We start from the raw sequence: 17976 nt of genomic DNA, 5'->3' as shown, positions 1-17976 counted from the left end.
TAGTTTTTTTTTTTTTTTTCTGGGGGCGGGGGTGTGTTGAGCGGACCCGTCTATAGAAACACACGTCTATAGGACAGGCTTTTATTTAATTCAGAACAAATCTTATGCTCAGCAAAGATGGAAAATATATAGTCTAATATAATTAAATGGTTCTGTTGTTCCAGTTTGAAAGAATCAGAATATAAAGAAAGAATCGGATCCAGAGCAGAATTCATTTACAAGTTTAATCAGCACTGATTAAACATTTAATAGCTCGGGTCGGGCCACGGCCGTGGGCTTCTTTTTTTTTTCTTCCTCTTTAAGTGTGCGCTCCGCTGCGCTCACCTCGCTTCTCTCTGACGCGTCGGTGCTCATGGTTGTGATTGGTCTGCTGCTTTGAATCCGCCCTTTATACGTGCGCGTTCACAGATTCACAGCAAGACAAGCTGGGGTTGAGTTACCAAGTTGATAACCAGCGTCGTGGTACCACTGATCCAGAGTGACAGTGTTGTGGAGGTTCAGCTGGAGAGGCTGACAGTAAGCCCGGGTAGGCTGAGCTCGCTTCGTGGTACAGGCCTCTGGTTGTGTTGACCTGCAGCCCATAGGGGGTCTCCTTGGCCCTCAGGTGGCTCACCTGGAGGTCTGTGCCAACGACACAGACCTCCAGGACCGCTTCCCGCCAGAAGCACGCAGTGATGCGTTTGCCATCCTGTGGGAACAGGAGCAATATGATGACTCACACACACACACAGCACCCTAATGGGACCGTTTAACATTGATGTTTTAAATAATTTACTCATCAGTTTTGTAACATACCTTTTCCAATGTTATTTTTAAGGGGTAGTCATCCCGCCCCCCCTTGAAGATTCTCTGCACCGGGGACACCTGAACAAGATAAAACGTGTTATTATCAGCTCATTTTACATTCAAGAAAAATCTTCAAAATAAAGTCCATAACATACCTCCACCACCTTGACGGTGGTGTTACCAGTGGACTGGACACCTGTATTTGTCCAATGTCCACTAGTGTTGACAGGGGCTCAATTAATCTGACTGCGTCCATCTTTAGGGCGTCATCAACCTGGATGGTTGAGGACCGGTAGAATCGTGCAGTTCTGGGTATATGGAGGGTGTACGGGGGGCGGGGGGCGGGGGGGGGAGTCTCCTCTGAGACTGAACCCTTGGAGCAGGTAGCTCCGCCCTTCAACCACAGAACTGATGAACTGCTCCAGAAGTGTCATTTTGGCAACAGTTTTCCCATCTGAGATGGCAGCCAGGGTGTTGACTTTTGAGGCTACTGGCCTCACCTCCCCATCTTCAAATGCCCATTGTAACACAACGGTCTCTGGCGTGCTGCCAGCACAATGATTCTTATTGGGTCCAGCCTCTCATACGGCCCCCTGCTGGTTTTGGTTTTAAGAAGATCTTGTAAAGCCATTCTGAAATGATAAACAAAGAAAAAGTCAAGAGCTCATTAGGCTATCCTGTAAACTGACTGATAGCTAGGCTTACACACACACACAATCTTGAATGTAACACAACACCTATATGAAGGACTAATAGCCTAATTGATTCTCATTTCTTCCACTTACAGAACTGAATGAATGAATGAATGAGTTTATTTTGATCACAGCACCAAAATGATCATCACAAGTACTATATAGCTGGTCGAAAAGGGTTGCGGCTGAAGCAAAGCTTATAGCTGCCGCACCCTCATTTCTCATTTCATTATAAAAAACCATAAGCAGTCTGATCGGAATGGCGCATATGCATACACACATACACCTACACAGTACGTCCCCCACCGACCATCCTATATCCACAAACCTTCACAACTCAAAAACAAAACAGGTCGAAATTTCCTAGGTTACATTACACATCCCATATCAATCCTCAACTACAAACATACGCTAAAAAACAGTCCGAATCAAACAAACGAGAAAACTTCATGTTTGTTGCAAAATTAAGTTAATTATTTCCCTTTGTTGCTCTCAACATTTTCACTTCTGTACTTTTCAAAAATGTTATTTTTAAACATTGTTTTTAAATGGGCAACATTTTTACTATCTTTAATATCTTCTGGTAAGCTATTCCAAAGTTTCACTCCACAGACAGATATGCACATACTTTTCAGCGTGGTACGAGCAAAAGGTTGCTTTACAGTGGGTACTAGTTTCATTTGGACGGTTTCACGCGAGATTCACGCGTGAGTCACGGGAGGCTCACGCGGATTTTTTGTGGAGGAGTAATTGTGTTTTCACCAGAAGCTGCAAAGTGCCCAAACAACCGCCAGGTGGCATCTGTGAGCAGCAGATCGCCTCCATAAGAGAGCAGCACGGAGCAGTGAACACGAATGGGGAATGCAATATAATAATAATACAGTATAGTTTTTCAATGAGAAAAATGTAACAACGGCAGCTATACGTCTCATTCTCTTTTATCGATCCTCTTGTCAGCTCCAAACACACCCATCTGCACCGCGATTACGGACCACAGCGTGGTTTTCCACACAGCAGTTAATTAACTCAGTGGGCGATGCTGCCGGTGTGTTTTTAAAATGAGCCAACTACTGTACAGTAGTGTTCATTCCCCACCTTGTTTGACTGAGAGTGTAGCTGGATGATTTCTCATGAATGAACGGGCAATAGCCTATGTCACTTTCGGGCTGGGCGATAAAACAGGATATCCTGAAATAACTTTCCCTCAATAGAAATAGGCTACAAGATGTGTGGATATAGGTTTCATTCATCCATGTTTTGACAGACAACACAAACAACCAGTGCAGGGACGGACTGGCCATAGGTCAATATGGGCAAATGCCACAGCAGCCGCGACCAAAGATGCAGCCGTGCTGATGTGACCGCAAAAAAAAAAAAGTCAGTCGGGGTCAGCTGGTTTACAGCCGGCCGACTCTGAAACACTTGAGACACAATAACAGCACTCACCATCCGCCATGAAGGCCACTGAGGCCTGGAGCACCTCCATCTTCTGCCTCACCTGGAGGAGCTCCATTTGTAAGGCCTTTATTTGGCCATCTTTTATCGTCAGTTTTTTGCCTTGGGCCCTAATGACCCTCTCTTTTTTTATCAGCAACTTGATGGCCCGGTCGTGCGCCATGTTAATCGCCCCATATCTGGCTGGCTTGGAAGCCTGGGGGTCCTCTGATGTGTACTGCACACAAAAAAACCATCAATATTTGAATAATTAGCACAGATACACATTCAACAGATAAATGATCACTGAAACATGAGACAAAACAATTATTTTACAAGTAATGTTAATATTTACATTAGGAAGACATAATAATGAATGTTTCTAGATCACAATTATGTTATATAATAATAATCCACACTCGGTGAGGGCTGATAAAAAAAAAAAATGAAAGCCTCACTTATCTTTTTCTCGTTTTGGCAACGGTTGGCAATGGTCACATTAACATGAATACCGGTAGACTAATTGCCTGCCCGCCGCCGCCCCCCACCCCCCCTCAGTCAGTTGGACGTCGAAGATAATTATAATGTAATGTTAATATCAACCTTGCTAATATGGTGAGTAGAATAATCATCTATGGACAAGTGGCTTAACATGTTGGTACACGGACATTAACTTCATTAATGATAACTGAAATTTTTTCATGCTCAAGATAGCCATGAGCTGACCTCCAGCAAATTACCGCCAACGGCTCAGTGCCTTCATAAATGTATTTCTTTTGTACTCAGCCTAAATTCATTTAATGTTTTAATTTTCCACATATTGCACAATAAAAAAGTTAATACTCACAGCGGCTATGACCAGGTCCTTCCGGACCTCCATTATTTCCGAGTCATCCAATACCGCGTACTTGCTAGGAGAGTCCATCATCTAAAACACACACTAGCATTCTATAGCCTAATTGCAATCAGTGAAATATATGAAATCAATATAAAACACAATTTAAATATGAGAGTTGCTGTTGCTCTAGTTTAATAGCGCTGCAGCTGCATTTGCCGTGCGCCCCTGTCTGTATGTGAACCTGTGTCTGTCTATGTGCAGGCAGAGATCAGAGATGGTGTTTTTTAAATAACCATGCTAGCGTTTCACCAGCTCTCATCTCCGCCAGTCAGCCTCTCAACCTGCCGCCTCTCTCGCGTGCGGGCGCACCGCACGTAAACACACGTGAGACGTGGACACATCTATTTATTTATTTATTCTGTGGGAAACACTGATCAAGCTGTGCGTACGCACAACTCTCCGCAATATTCCATTGATAAATCACACCGGACCCAAGAATGGTGCGGACATGAACACACCTCATGCTCCACCCCCAGAATGTCTCAGCACAACCATATATGGTCAGCACGTGCATAATTAAGTAGCCATGTGCGCTCTGTGGACAGACAACAAAGTAACAACAAAGACAACACCCGGAATGATGCTTCGGCGGACCTGCCCTCGCTTTTGAGGTCGGTTGTGAGAAAAATGCCTACTGTCCAGACAACTGTGTTTTTTTTAAAGCACCCCTGCATTACACAAACACACACATACGGTATATATAGCCGCACATATAGGCTATATCAGTGATCATAATAATGATGATAAGAGAAAATGCATTGTTCACTAAAACTGCACGTTGGCATCCCAGACTGAAATAAAATCTTTGCTTATAGTGAGAGCTGCTCTACTAAGTGAAATATACCTTTCTTGCGTTACTAATGTTATTGTGTCTCGAGTGTTTCAGAGTCGGCCGGCTGTAAACCAGCTGACCCCGACTGACTTTTTTTTTTTGCGGTCACATCAGCACGGCTGCATCTTCGGTCGCGGCTGCTGTGGCATTTGCCCATATTGACCTATGGCCAGTCCGTCCCTGCACTGGTTGTTTGTGTTGTCTGTCAAAACATGGATGAATGAAACCTATATCCACACATCTTGTAGCCTATTTCTATCGAGGGAAAGTTATTTCAGGATATCCTGTTTTATCGCCCAGCCCGAAAGTGACATAGGCTATTGCCCGTTCATTCATGAGAAATCATCCAGCTACACTCTCAGTCAAACAAGGTGGGGAATGAACACTACTGTACAATAGTTGGCTCATTTTAAAAACACACCGGCAGCATCGCCCACTGAGTTAATTAACTGCTGTGTAGAAAACCACGCTGTGGTCCATAATCGCGGTGCAGATGGGTGTGTTTGGAGCTGACAAGAGGATCGATAAAAGAGAGTGAGACGTATAGCTGCCGTCGTTACATTTTTCTCATTGAAAAACTATACTGTATTATTATTATATTGCATTCCCCATTCGTGTTCACTGCTCCGTGCTGCTCTCTTATGGAGGCGATCTGCTGCTCACAGATGCCACCTGGCGGTTGTTTGGGCACATTGCATCTTCTGGTGAAAACACAATTACTCCTCCACAAAAAATCTGCGTGAGCCTCCCGTGATTCACACGTGAATCTCGCGTGAAACCGTCCAAATGAAACTAGTACCCACTGTAGTAAGGTCAAGGAGACTTTTCCTAGTTTAACTAGTAAGATGCAAATCCTTACTAGTCACACTAGTGATGATTTTGGCTCTTACAAGTGTAACTAGTGTAAAAAAAACTAGTCAGAGCTTTTGCAGCTCACTAGTTCACTAGTAAGACTTTAAGCATTACTAGTTGAGTCCAGTGGGCCACTAGTCTGTCAAAAAGCTGACTAGTTTGGATTTTGGTGCCACTAGTGTGGCTCCTGGCTTCACTAGTAAGGCTTAAGTTGTTACTAGTTTGACAAAAGTGTCACTAGTTGCTGAAAAAGAGTGACTAGTAAGACTCTTTGTTCAACTAGTTGGACAAAATGTCTAACTAGTGTGACCAGATGTCCAACTAGTGCTGACAGTAGTCAAACTAGTGAATGACACTGACGCCTGATATCAAGGATATGGAATAAATGCTGAAACGGCTTGCCATACTGATCTTGTTGAATGTAACCACTGTGAAACAATGAAACAACAACATTGATCTGATTGACCGGCGTAGCGGTCCCTCTCTCCATCCACTCTCTAGCTCTCTCGACCACAGCTGCAAATGAAGTACCTATGGCCTATGAACAGCGCCACTCTCCATTGCAGCTACGTTGTGGTCAAACGTGGAATTATCCCAAAATCTGTTGAGCTGCATCTCAGTACGATGCTTCCACCTAGTGGCTACAATGTGACCTACAATTTCACACAATGCGTGAATCACGCTTTCCGTGAGGGAAACGTCCATTTGAAACTCGTACCCACTGTACTTCCATACTATATATAAAACTTTATGTTCCTATACTTACTAAATAAATAAATACCTCATAAATATTATTTTATAAGACTTTATCGATAAATAACTAAATAAATACATTCCTAATTATACTACAATGTCAGTGTTATGCTGGAACTACATCCGGTCAATTTTTGTAGTAAAGATTACACCTATTGAAAGGTTTTTTCCTCCCCGCCCCCAGGCTTGTGCACTGGTGTGACCATCCTGGAGTGTGGAGTGTTCCTGTCAGACAGCGGCCTGCTCGGTGGCACCCCAGATGGGATGGTGTTCGATGACTGCATCATCGAGGTGAAATGTCCCTATTCAGCCAGAAAGAAGACCAACCTGCAGGCAGCGGAGGGAAAGTCACTGGCTTACTGAAACTGAAGCAGACCCACAGCCACTGGCATCAGATTCAGGGCAACCTGCACTTGACAGGAGCCAACACATCATTTGGTGGAATGGACTCCTCTTGACCTCGTAATCCTCCTCATCCATGAAGACCCAGCATGGACTAGTAACATTAGCATTTTGGCAATTGACAATTTATGCTACAGTATTTCATGGAGGATTGTTGTCTGAACATTTGTGAGACACACACACACACTTTCAGGATTTTGTTTGCATGGTTCTTATGCTGATATGGGATGTGGGACAAAATGTTAAATGTTTTCAGGCACTGAATGGAACGCTCCACATGGATTCTTGCACTGGGAACAAGTCTGTTGTGGTTGACTTCCTGCATTGTGAATTGTCCGTTGACCAGGAATGTTGGGATGTTCAGCGAAACATCTGGAGGCAAAATGTCACCAATAGTGAAGCCCTTGTCGACCATCAGCATGTCACCTGGTTGTAGTTGTTGGAGTACTCCGCAGTCAGCTGTTATCGCCTTGTCCGATATACTTCCACTGTATAGGTCACTGGTGAAGGTTATAACTCCATTGGGAGCCACACCGATCAGAGCCTGTAATGACTGTACAGATGACTCTGGGTGTCCAATCTTTCAGTGTTACAGACGGCCACTTCGGTGCAATCAAGCACAATACGACAGTTGGGAAAGGGTTGGAAGCAATCTGGAAGGGATGTTAGATTCTTGACTCTGGAGGGGATGTTGTTCTCCATCATGCCGTCATACAAAATGTCATACAGAGCACTGGTGATGGTGGTGAAGATGTTGGTCACACTGGCACGGCAGCAATTAAACCTTATAGCAAGGTCAAGGACACCATAATTCAGTTGGAGCGTCATCAAAGTCAAAAACAGCGGGTCGATTAGAGGCATTACTTGGACATTCCACTCAAAGTGATACTGGAGATCAAATTTGGAAAGAAGGGTCTTCAAAAATTGGGCAGTGGCAGCATCTGGCAAGCCAGTGTAATTAACTCTGTCAGGGTGGGAGGAAATTTGACTGAAGGAAAATGTTTGTTTTTGTTTCTCTAATTCTTTTTTCAGTTTGTCATTTTCTTTTCTTAGTAATTCGTTCTCAATTCCAAGCACCACAGCACTTCAAGTAGTAGGGGTTTGTGCCTGCGTAATAATGTCAAGAAAGCCTTTCCCTCATTTTTTTTGTTTTTTTTTTTATGTTAAAAAATGTAAAGCAGGGTTTGCACTACCAGTTACCATTACTTTGCACCCCTTTCCACACAGTTATAACTCTACTCGACTTGGTTTAGGTGCTTTTCAGTCACAGCTGAGTGCTTCATTCCTCCTCAGTAAAAACGAAACTTATCAACCAAGCGCATCCAGCGCTAATTAACGACTCTGTGGCGGCCGCGACGCTCTCTCTCTCTCTCTGGCGCACACACACACACTCACTTACACACACACACACGGGCACATGGACAGTTTGCGCTGTGACGGTAATAAACATATGCGCTAGACCGTCCGACGTGGGAGGGAGGGAGGGAGGGGGGCGGGGGGATCCGAGTATCTGAGTAGTGAAATGGCACTGGGGGGGAGGGGGGGTTGTTGCCACTACTTTAAAAAATCCTAGAGGAAACACTGCACATAATATTGTTTGCACTTGAAAAAAAGAAATAAATATTTAATTTATATTAACTTTTATAAATTTTAGTTTTAGTTTCAATTTGTGGAAGAAGAAATGTATTTAAAGCTCATGCTTACATCATGCATGTAAATAGTTACAATAAAACATTTCAAAATGCATGTGCAACTCGGTTAAATAAAAGTCTGTTGGTCCAGTCATATTTTGTCATTGTAGCTTACTTAAAATCTTGTCTCGTCTCGTCTCGTGAGATGAGTGTATCGTCACACCCCTACTATTTACTGTTAATACACTGATTTAAATCAAGTTTGAACCAATCTGCTCAACATCAACAAAAAGCTCAGATGAAGTTTGAAGACATGAACACTGAAAGAAAGAAGATTGATTTTCCTGTCAACATGGACACATTTGTTGATGAAATTCATTCTGACATTTGATTGGCCTACAATTAAATATCATATAGAAATGAATATATTTACATATAAAATAAGCTATTATTTGACTTATAAACAAGAGACAGGGTGCGTTTGATTCGCGCAGTCGCAGTGCCACCGAGACGAGAGGAGAGCTGTGACACCGGGTCAGAGGCTCTGATCAGCAGGTTTGGTTTCCAGCAGCGATGTGGAAGGAGTCTCCACTCTCCCTGTAACAAGTTACAAGTCATTTATCTAACATCACTATTAGTCCCAAGCTGTTTAATGACGATAAAAATGAAACATAAGGTAAATATCCTGCATAGTTTCTCTTTTCTGTGCTGCACTGATCAGAGTGGTGTTTTTTTTTTTTTTTGTTTTATGGCGCTCCATGATACATGATATTTTTTAGAACATTCCATGCAGGCGACTTCCACGGTCCCTGCGGGCACCAGGTTGTTGACCCCTGGTGTAGATCAAAGCATTCACTTGATTTTGCTCTGCTTGGGTTTCCAAACCTGAAGCGATGCGAAATCTGTCGAATCATTTGATCCATTTTGGCCAGTCTTATGTTTTAAACGAGAATTTCTCCGGTGGAGCAACTTGAAACTGGTTCATGATGAGCGCCGTTGATCTGTTGCCTTGGTAACGTTGTCACCTGCATTTGTATCAATTGATCTATTGATCATATTATAAAAATTGACTGAAAAGAAGCACATGAACACCATGATTCCTTTGAGTGTGTGTTACTCCTTTTCCACCTCCGCCACCACCCCCTTTCAAAAACTGTAAACCTTGGAATCACTGGAATATATGGAATAATACAGAACTTTGTACTTAAAACTTATTTATTTTACCTATTTCAGTCAGTGTAACATTTTATGAAATAATAAAAGTGCAGTAAACAGTAAAGATCACATATATTACAATATAACAATATGAAAAAACACATTCACAGGCACATGAAAACACAAGAACAAAAAACTATTTACATGCAGGCCATCTGAGAAGTCCTCAGGCCATTGCCTTTGAAAAGAATCTGAAATGGAGAGCATTGCAAAAGAGGTTTTAATAATACCATATAAGTGAGGTTTTGTGTAACAGTAGGGCGCATAACGTCTGTCTTTCTCCGACCATACATTTCTTTATTTTTGCGTCCATTAGTCCGACCTCCCACTTCTCCGACTTAAGTAGCCCTAACCCTTAACCTTACCCTAAACCTAACCTTAACACTGTAGAATGGGTAGTTGGAGAAATGAGCCGTCGGACTTTTGGGCAGTCGGACTGATGTATGCTCCCCGTAACAGTAACCTGTTGCTTTGTATGAAATTATAATAATTACCTGTATTTTGCTGATTTAGGGCCAACGTATGGGTCCCCAATCATGTAATGTTGTAGGAACCCCAGTGCCTGCGAGTACATCCTCGGGTAGTCAAGATGTGTTGCATAATACACCCCCAGGAGGACTGTTGTCGCATCTAAGATGGTTTTTGCTTGTGTAAAGATGATGATGCCGTCCGCAACCACAAACGGCTCCTCTAGGTGATCAGCCTCCATGTGCAGTACAAGCCGGGGAGCCTCCATTGCGTTTGTTGATGGTACGGAGACAGTTGAAACATCCTACAAAAATATGGGACAAAACTCATTTTTTAAACAGATTTTTTTCAAAATTAGTTACAGGGGAAGAATAGCAGAAAGCATTTACTTTGATAAACCCCCACACATGATGAGCGCTGTCGATCCGTTGCCTTGGTAACATTGCTGTGAGCTACAAAGTTACAAACCATTTCCTTCCGCGCAGCGGTTGGCAACACTAAAGACTAAAAAGACACTTTTCTATAACAAACCAGCAGCTGACGACTCACTTGGCTTCTGATTATCTTCTGACTGATAAACTTCTGACACCATGTTGTAGCGTTATAGCCAGGGCTTGAAATTAGCGGTCGCCACTCACCAGATTCAGACCCAGATTCCTCTGTGGCAAGACAGATTTTTAGCTGTCTCGTCACTTTTGAAACTGAGAAATGAATTAATTGTTTGCAAGTGTAACGGAGTTAAAAGATAATTTGATTCCACTTGCCATAAAAACTCACCACACAACACAAAAACTTGTTTTTCCTATGGTAATTAAATGCATCGCCCCTGCGGATTAGGGTCGTGCACCCCGGGGGGTAGCCGTAGTCAGACGATGCTATTTCCCTGGTAGGTGCACAAGCTACGAGCTCCGCTATTGTTTCATATTAATTACTTTAATTTCAATGCTAAGGGGTGGTTTAAGTTGTATTTCTTAAGCATATAGCTTCCAAACGGTCAAGCATGTCCTTTTCCATATAAAGTTGACGGTGTTTTTCTTTTATTTCTGTTTACAACATGGCTAGGGTTACATGTGGTAGCTAACCTGCACTTTCCTTTCGTTTTACATTTTTCAGCCGTGTGTGTGTGTGTGTGTGTGTGTGAGAAAAGAAGAGCTGGACTGACTGTAAATGTGGATTTCTCTGCCAGGTCAGTCCATGTGTGCACAATAAACGGCGAGGTTGCCAATGGTGAAGGTCTGACTCGTATGTTAAAACTACACAACGCAAGGATGAGTACCAAAACCTCTACACAAGATTAGAAATAGTCGCTTTGATTGCTTATGAGCCTGTCTGTTGTGATAATGATCACTCGTCAGTTGGTCATCATCTGTGAGTTTACAGTAAAATTGACAGTATTTTGGCCGAATAATTTCCTTCGGGATGAATAAAGTTTTATCTAATCTAATCTAATCTAATCTATTTTCTGTCCACCGCACGTGACACGTCATAACTCTTGTAAATTAAAACACTTGGTTTGATTATTTTAAATTTAGAAACTGAGAAATGAATTATTATTATTATTTTTTAATGAATTAATTGTTTGCAAGAAGAATCTGAAGAATCAGATATCAAATCTGTGGAGAAGCAGGTGTCTGAGTTCCTGGCTGGCAAAGACATCGTTGTGGATTTCAACAATGTGGAAGTATGTCACCTCTTACCCCGGAGGAAAGATGCTGGAACACGAGCTGTCGTGCTGAGATTCACCAACAGAAAATACAAGACTGCACTTCTGAAGCAGGGCAAGAAGCTCAAAGGCTCGGACGTCTACATCAACGAGAATCTCACCAAAAAGAATGCTGGCATCGCCAGAAAAGCTCGCCAACTGAAGAAGGGGGGCAAGATTCAACACACCTGGACGGCAAACTGCAGAATCTACATCAAAACGAATGGATCATCATCAGAAGAAGTCCAAACAATGCAAATCAGGAGTGAGGACGAGCTGGAGAAATTCAACAATTAAGGTATGGCTCACGAACACTCCATAACTTCAACACAGCAAAGCACAAGGGTTCTTACACAGACTGAAAAGATGATGGAAATATCAGAGAGGATTGCTGAACTTGAAAGTGTGGAGCTGATTATAAATCAAGATGTGAACCATACCTTAACAGACCCCAATGAAGGAATTGACCCGGATAATCACTTTTACCTTAACATGACTGAGAAATGCCAGTATTACACTGAAGATCAATACAATCAGAGCATTGGGATGGATGGAAAACTGTCTCTAATTCACTTTAACAGGAGTCTATACACCAACTTTGACCACATCAAGGAATACCTACAACACTTCAAATATCACTTCAACATCATTGCAGTGTCGGAAACATGGATTAATGAAGACAAAGGCGCAGATTTTTTCCTGGATGGATATAAACTTGTTTGTGTTAACAGAAGAAGCAAAGGTGGAGGAGGAGTGGCCCTGTTCATTGACAATGACATCAAGTATGAGACTGTACAAAATATGTCTAAAGCTGTTGACCACTTAATGGAATGTGTGACAATTGAAATATGTGTGACAAATGGTAAAAATAAAGTTGTAAGCTGTGTTTACAGAGCACCAGATTCATCACAATGAATGTGTGGGAGAAATATTCTCAGAAACTAGCCAAAAAAGGGTTTTTATCTGTGGTGATGTAAATATTGACTTGCTCAATCCAAAACAAAACACGGTAATCGATGAATTCATTAATATGATGTATTCAATGGGGTTACAACCTCTCATCACACGCCCTACCAGGATCACAACACACAGTGCTACTCTAATTGATAATATTTTTACTAACGTTAACGACATAACAAGAGGACTCCTGATAAATGATATAAGTGACCACCTACCAATCTTTGCTATCTATGACTGGAAACACACTGCGAGACAGACACCGAGCAAAAACATTTACATTAGGGTCAGGACCGAAGAAGGAATGAATACTTTGAAAAATGAACTACTGAGGCAAAACTGGAACAATGTTTACAATGAAACAGATGTGAATGATGCATATGACTCCTTTTTGCAAATATTTAAAACACTGTATGACAGACACTGTCCTATGAAAAAAAAACACACAAATCAGAAGAAGGAGGGGAAACCATGGCTCACAAAACCACTGATAAATGCCTGCAGGAAGAAAAACACTCTGTATAGACAGTTCCTGAAATTAAGAACGACACAGTCAGAAGTGAAATACAAAAGATATAGAAACAAACTACATAGCATTCTAAATGAACGCAAGAAAGAATATTACAGCAATCTATTAGCAGAAAACATGAATCATACTAAAAAACTATGGGATATTCTAAACAATGTGACTAATAACAAAAGGGCAAAACCAAGCTACCCTCCCTACTTCAACTATAACAACATGCAGGAAGATAACCCGGGAGTCATAACAAATAGATTCAACCAGTTTTTTGTAAATATTGGGCCAGAGCTAGCCAAGGACATTCCTGACTCACCCCTGCACTGGGACCACTTTGATAAGGACGGAGACAGAAATCCCAACTCAATGTTTCTCACACCAGTTAAGGCCACAGAGATTACACACCTGGTCAACAAGTGTGTAGGAAAAACATCTACTGATATTAACGACTTTGACATGAGGTTAATCAAAAAAGTTTTACCAGGTATCATTGCACCACTAACATACATTTTCAATCTGTCGTTTCAAACTGGGACATTTCCCACCAAAATGAAAGTTGCCAAAGTTGTGCCACTGTTTAAGAATGGGGACACACACGAGTTTACCAACTACAGACCAATCTCAATACTGCCACAACTGTCAAAAATCTTAGAGAAGCTTTTCAACAGTAGACTAGACAACTTCATCAACAAACACAAACTGCTATATGACAGCCAATATGGATTCAGAAGAAACCACTCAACTGCCTTAGCTTTAACCAGTGGCGTCATTTGGGTATGGCGGTGTATGGCACTCGCCATACCTTGACTTTGGTAGAAAATGTTCGGAGTACTGGCACTTATAGATTTTAACCCCTGGCGTACCGGGACTTTTTACGGCGTACCAGGACGGCGTACTGTGTCCTGTTGTAATTCTCTCTGACCGATTCGCGATAGTGTTGCCTCTTTCTCACTGAACACCATGCTGTCGCTCCTGCTCCTCTCTGCTCCTTTCTGCTCCTCTCTCTCTGTCTCACTGAGGGGCGGGGCTGCCCCGCACCGTGCGCTGTGTCTGTGAGAGCGCGTGTACGAGTGCACGCCGCTGCATCATAGATGTATCTCTCTCATATGACTGTATAACTCCATGTGCTGCAGACGTGAATGTGGAGCGACTAAAACCTTTGTGAGTTATAAAGCCATCAACATGACTTCCCAGTGGTGCCTGCTAACAACTATTAGTCATATTTCAGTGCTTGTTTGGCTAACACTAGCTACTTAGAGCACAGTAATATGAAAGCTCTTATTTGAGAAACACTGTGAAGCTGCTGCAGTCATCTCAATATCCTTTATTTAACCAGGCAAAAAACTCATTGAGATTTAAAAACCTCTTTTCCAAGAGTGACCTGGCCAATCTTGTTAAGAACAGGCTAATGACAGCTGTCTGTGAGTGTGGAGGCTGTTTATCTTGTCACAAATCACAAAAACTTTTAATTGAGACAAACAAGTCCCAAGCAGGCCCCTGTCTAATGTAGTGAATCACAGCAGCAACAGGAGGAATCACTCATTCAACTTAGTTGTTGTGAAAATTTTAATTTGTTCCCAGATTAAATTTACTCTGATTTTGCTGTTAAATTTTGCTGTTCTTACTGTAGAAACGTGTACTGTAGATTAGCAGTGAATAAACTCAGACAGGATACAGACACCTTTTACGGAGTGGATAAACTTCAAATAGCGATTCATTTGTCTTCAGAGATTATTTACAAATGGATTTTAACAAGAAAATACTTGTAAATACTTCCCACGCGTCCTCGAAAACCTGGAAAATGGTTATCCAGTCATGGAAAACACATGAAAATTGAGAAAAAGTCTCAAAGGTCCTGGAAAAGCTTGAGTTGTCCTGGGAAATTATTTATCACACTGTTACATCAGCTACCAGAGCTCTGTTTGACTTTTTCAGACCCCACTAATGATTTATTTTCAAAAGATAAATAAGTTTTATTGTGAACCCTTGTGTGGGGTATTGTGAGTATCATCCAATCCATAGTATTGATAGTGATAATTCAGAAAGCTTCGTGATTTTGCTCTGAAATCACACCAGATTGCTGCATTTCAATTTACAATGCGCACAAATTTTCGGCCGGGGGGTTCAACCCCCCGGGCCCCACGTGAAGGGTTGGTCCTTGCCATACCTTGTCTAAAACTGAAATGACGCCACTGGCTTTAACTGAGTCTGTGGAAATCATTACTGACGCCATTGACCGGAAACTACATTCAATAGGTATATTCATAGACCTGAAAAAAACATTTGACACCATTAACCATGATATTTTAATAGCTAAACTGGAGAGATATGGCATTAGAGGTGTAGTTCTGGAGTGGGTCAAGAGCTACCTACACAAGAGATCCCAATATGTTAAAATAGGTGATAACACATCAACTTGCTTGGACTTAATCTGTGGGGTCCCACAGGGGTCAGTTCTGGGTCCAAAGCTGTTTATACTATATATAAATGATATATTCAAGGTGTCTAATATTCTGAAATTAATATTATTCACGGATGATACAAATATCTTCTGTTCTGGTGGTGACTTGAGCCAACTTGTGGAAACAGCAAATCTGGAAATGGCTAAGCTTCATGTGTGGTTTAATATAAACAAATTATCACTGAATCTAGGGAAAACTAAATACATGCTATACGAGAAAAAAGGTTGTAATAAGAGTATTAATATTCAAGTAAACGGAGTGAATATTGAAAGGGTCAGTGAGAATAAAGTACTGGGAGTGATTATCGATGACATGTTAAGTTGGAAACCACACATAAGGCACTTAAAAAGCAAATTGGCCAGGTGTAAATGGACTTGCACTTATATAGTGCTTTTCTAGTCACTCAGACCACTCAAAGCACTTTACACTGTAATGGTCGCATTCACCCTTTCACACACATTCACACAGGTGTGTGTCCATACTCTGGAAAGCACAAAAAATAATAAATCAAAAAGCACTTCATCTGCTGTATGGCGCACTAGTCTCTCCACTGCAATACTGTGCAGAGGTGTGGGGTCACACATATAAAGGTTCCACATATCCCTTGTTAATACTCCAGAAAAGAGCTTTGAGAATCTTGCATTATGCCAACTATAGGGCACACACAAACCAGTTATTTGTCCAATCAAGAATACTCAAACTATATGACCTAATAAACTACCGCACAGTGCAAATGATGTACAAGGCCGCGAGTAAAAGCCTCCCAAGCAATCTGCAAATACTTTTTCTAGACAGAGAGGAGAGATACAATCTTAGAGGGAGCAAGACTTTCAGGCAAAGAAAGGTTCGAACTACATTAAAATCCTTTTCCTTATCGATCACAGGTGTCAAACAATGGAATGCATTAGAAGATGAAGTCAAAAAATCTGAAACACTGAGTGTCTTCAAGAGAAAGTATGTAAATTCAACTATTGACCAGTACAGAATAACACATGAGGGCTGATAAAGGTCAGAGACACGAAGCAGCAGACACTGTGCTGAGACGGCATGGGAGTATAACAATAACATTCTGAATGACACACTGTACCCAAACAATACGTTCAACCAGAGAAACTTGTATGCCAAAGGTCTAAGTCAGGCTGTGTATAGCAGGATGTTGTTTTAAAGTTTATCAACAAGGTGGAGATAAATTAGGGTACTAATGCATGCTGTGACATTACTGTGAGAGATCAGAGTACTGAAGAATTCAACTGAGTCCTGTAAATCGACAAGCTAAGATCAATCAACTGGTCCACGATGGATTTGCTGAGCTGGTCACTGAATGCCATTGACAGAGTGTTCTCAACAAGGCGTGCAGGTTCTGGGGAGCCCAAATGCCCGGACGGGACCTTTATCTCCTCTGCCTTGCCGCACTGGATGTGGAGGATGTCGAAGACGTGTACATATTCACGTTCATGACAATTGGGATGTTCACCCTGGAATGCGGAATTTTCATGCAATATCAGAAAGTGAGGAAGATCGCCTCTGAGCAGAGCAATGCGAGGGCGGACAACGCCACTACTCGAAGTGCTGTGGTCGGGATGCGACATCTCAACAGTTCGTGAATTCGTGTCAATAATGCGAGCTGACATGGCCAAAACTCGGGAGGATATGGCCAAGTTAAACGCGGCAAAGGCTGCAGAGGAGACGGATGAATAAAAGAAAATGGCAAAAAAGGGCTCTTACACCACACCATCCCGACAAATAATAAGTACACTGGACTTTGCTCTCTGTCGATTGGACCATTCTGTGACTTTGTGACATGTCAGGCTACAAGATGAGACTGTTGTTCACTCATGATGGACAAATATGGACACATGTGCAAACACACACGTAATCTATATGTACTGTCTAGAGCTAGACTGCAGCTCTGTGTGCTACCTACTGCTGTAACATGTTATGTCAAAATGTCATAAGTAAAAGAATGTTATATCAAAATGTAAAAAAGAAAAAACAAACTAAAATATTATATGATCTGCATACTACCTACTGCTGTAACATGTTATGTCAAATGTCATAAGTAAAAGAATGTTATATCAAAATGTAAAAAAGCAAAAAACAAAAGAAAAAGATTATGATATGATCTGATTATGAAAAGATTTTATTCTGTGGGTAATGGGGGCGGGACTAGATAAGCTTTTGCTTCTCCCGCTTTCCCTTTCGGCCATGTGTATTGTATTATTTGAACTAAGATGAAGTGTGATGATGATTATTTAAATTGACATGCCCGAAATAAACAAATTGATTGATTGATTGATTGATTGATTGATTGATTGATTGATTGATTGATTGATTGATTGATTGATAATGATCACTCGTCAGTTGGTCATCAT

Source organism: Trachurus trachurus (assembly GCF_905171665.1).
Source record: "Trachurus trachurus genome assembly, chromosome: 11".
Classification (NCBI taxonomy): Eukaryota; Metazoa; Chordata; class Actinopteri; order Carangiformes; family Carangidae; genus Trachurus; species Trachurus trachurus.
This window is presented reverse-complemented; position numbering follows the sequence as displayed.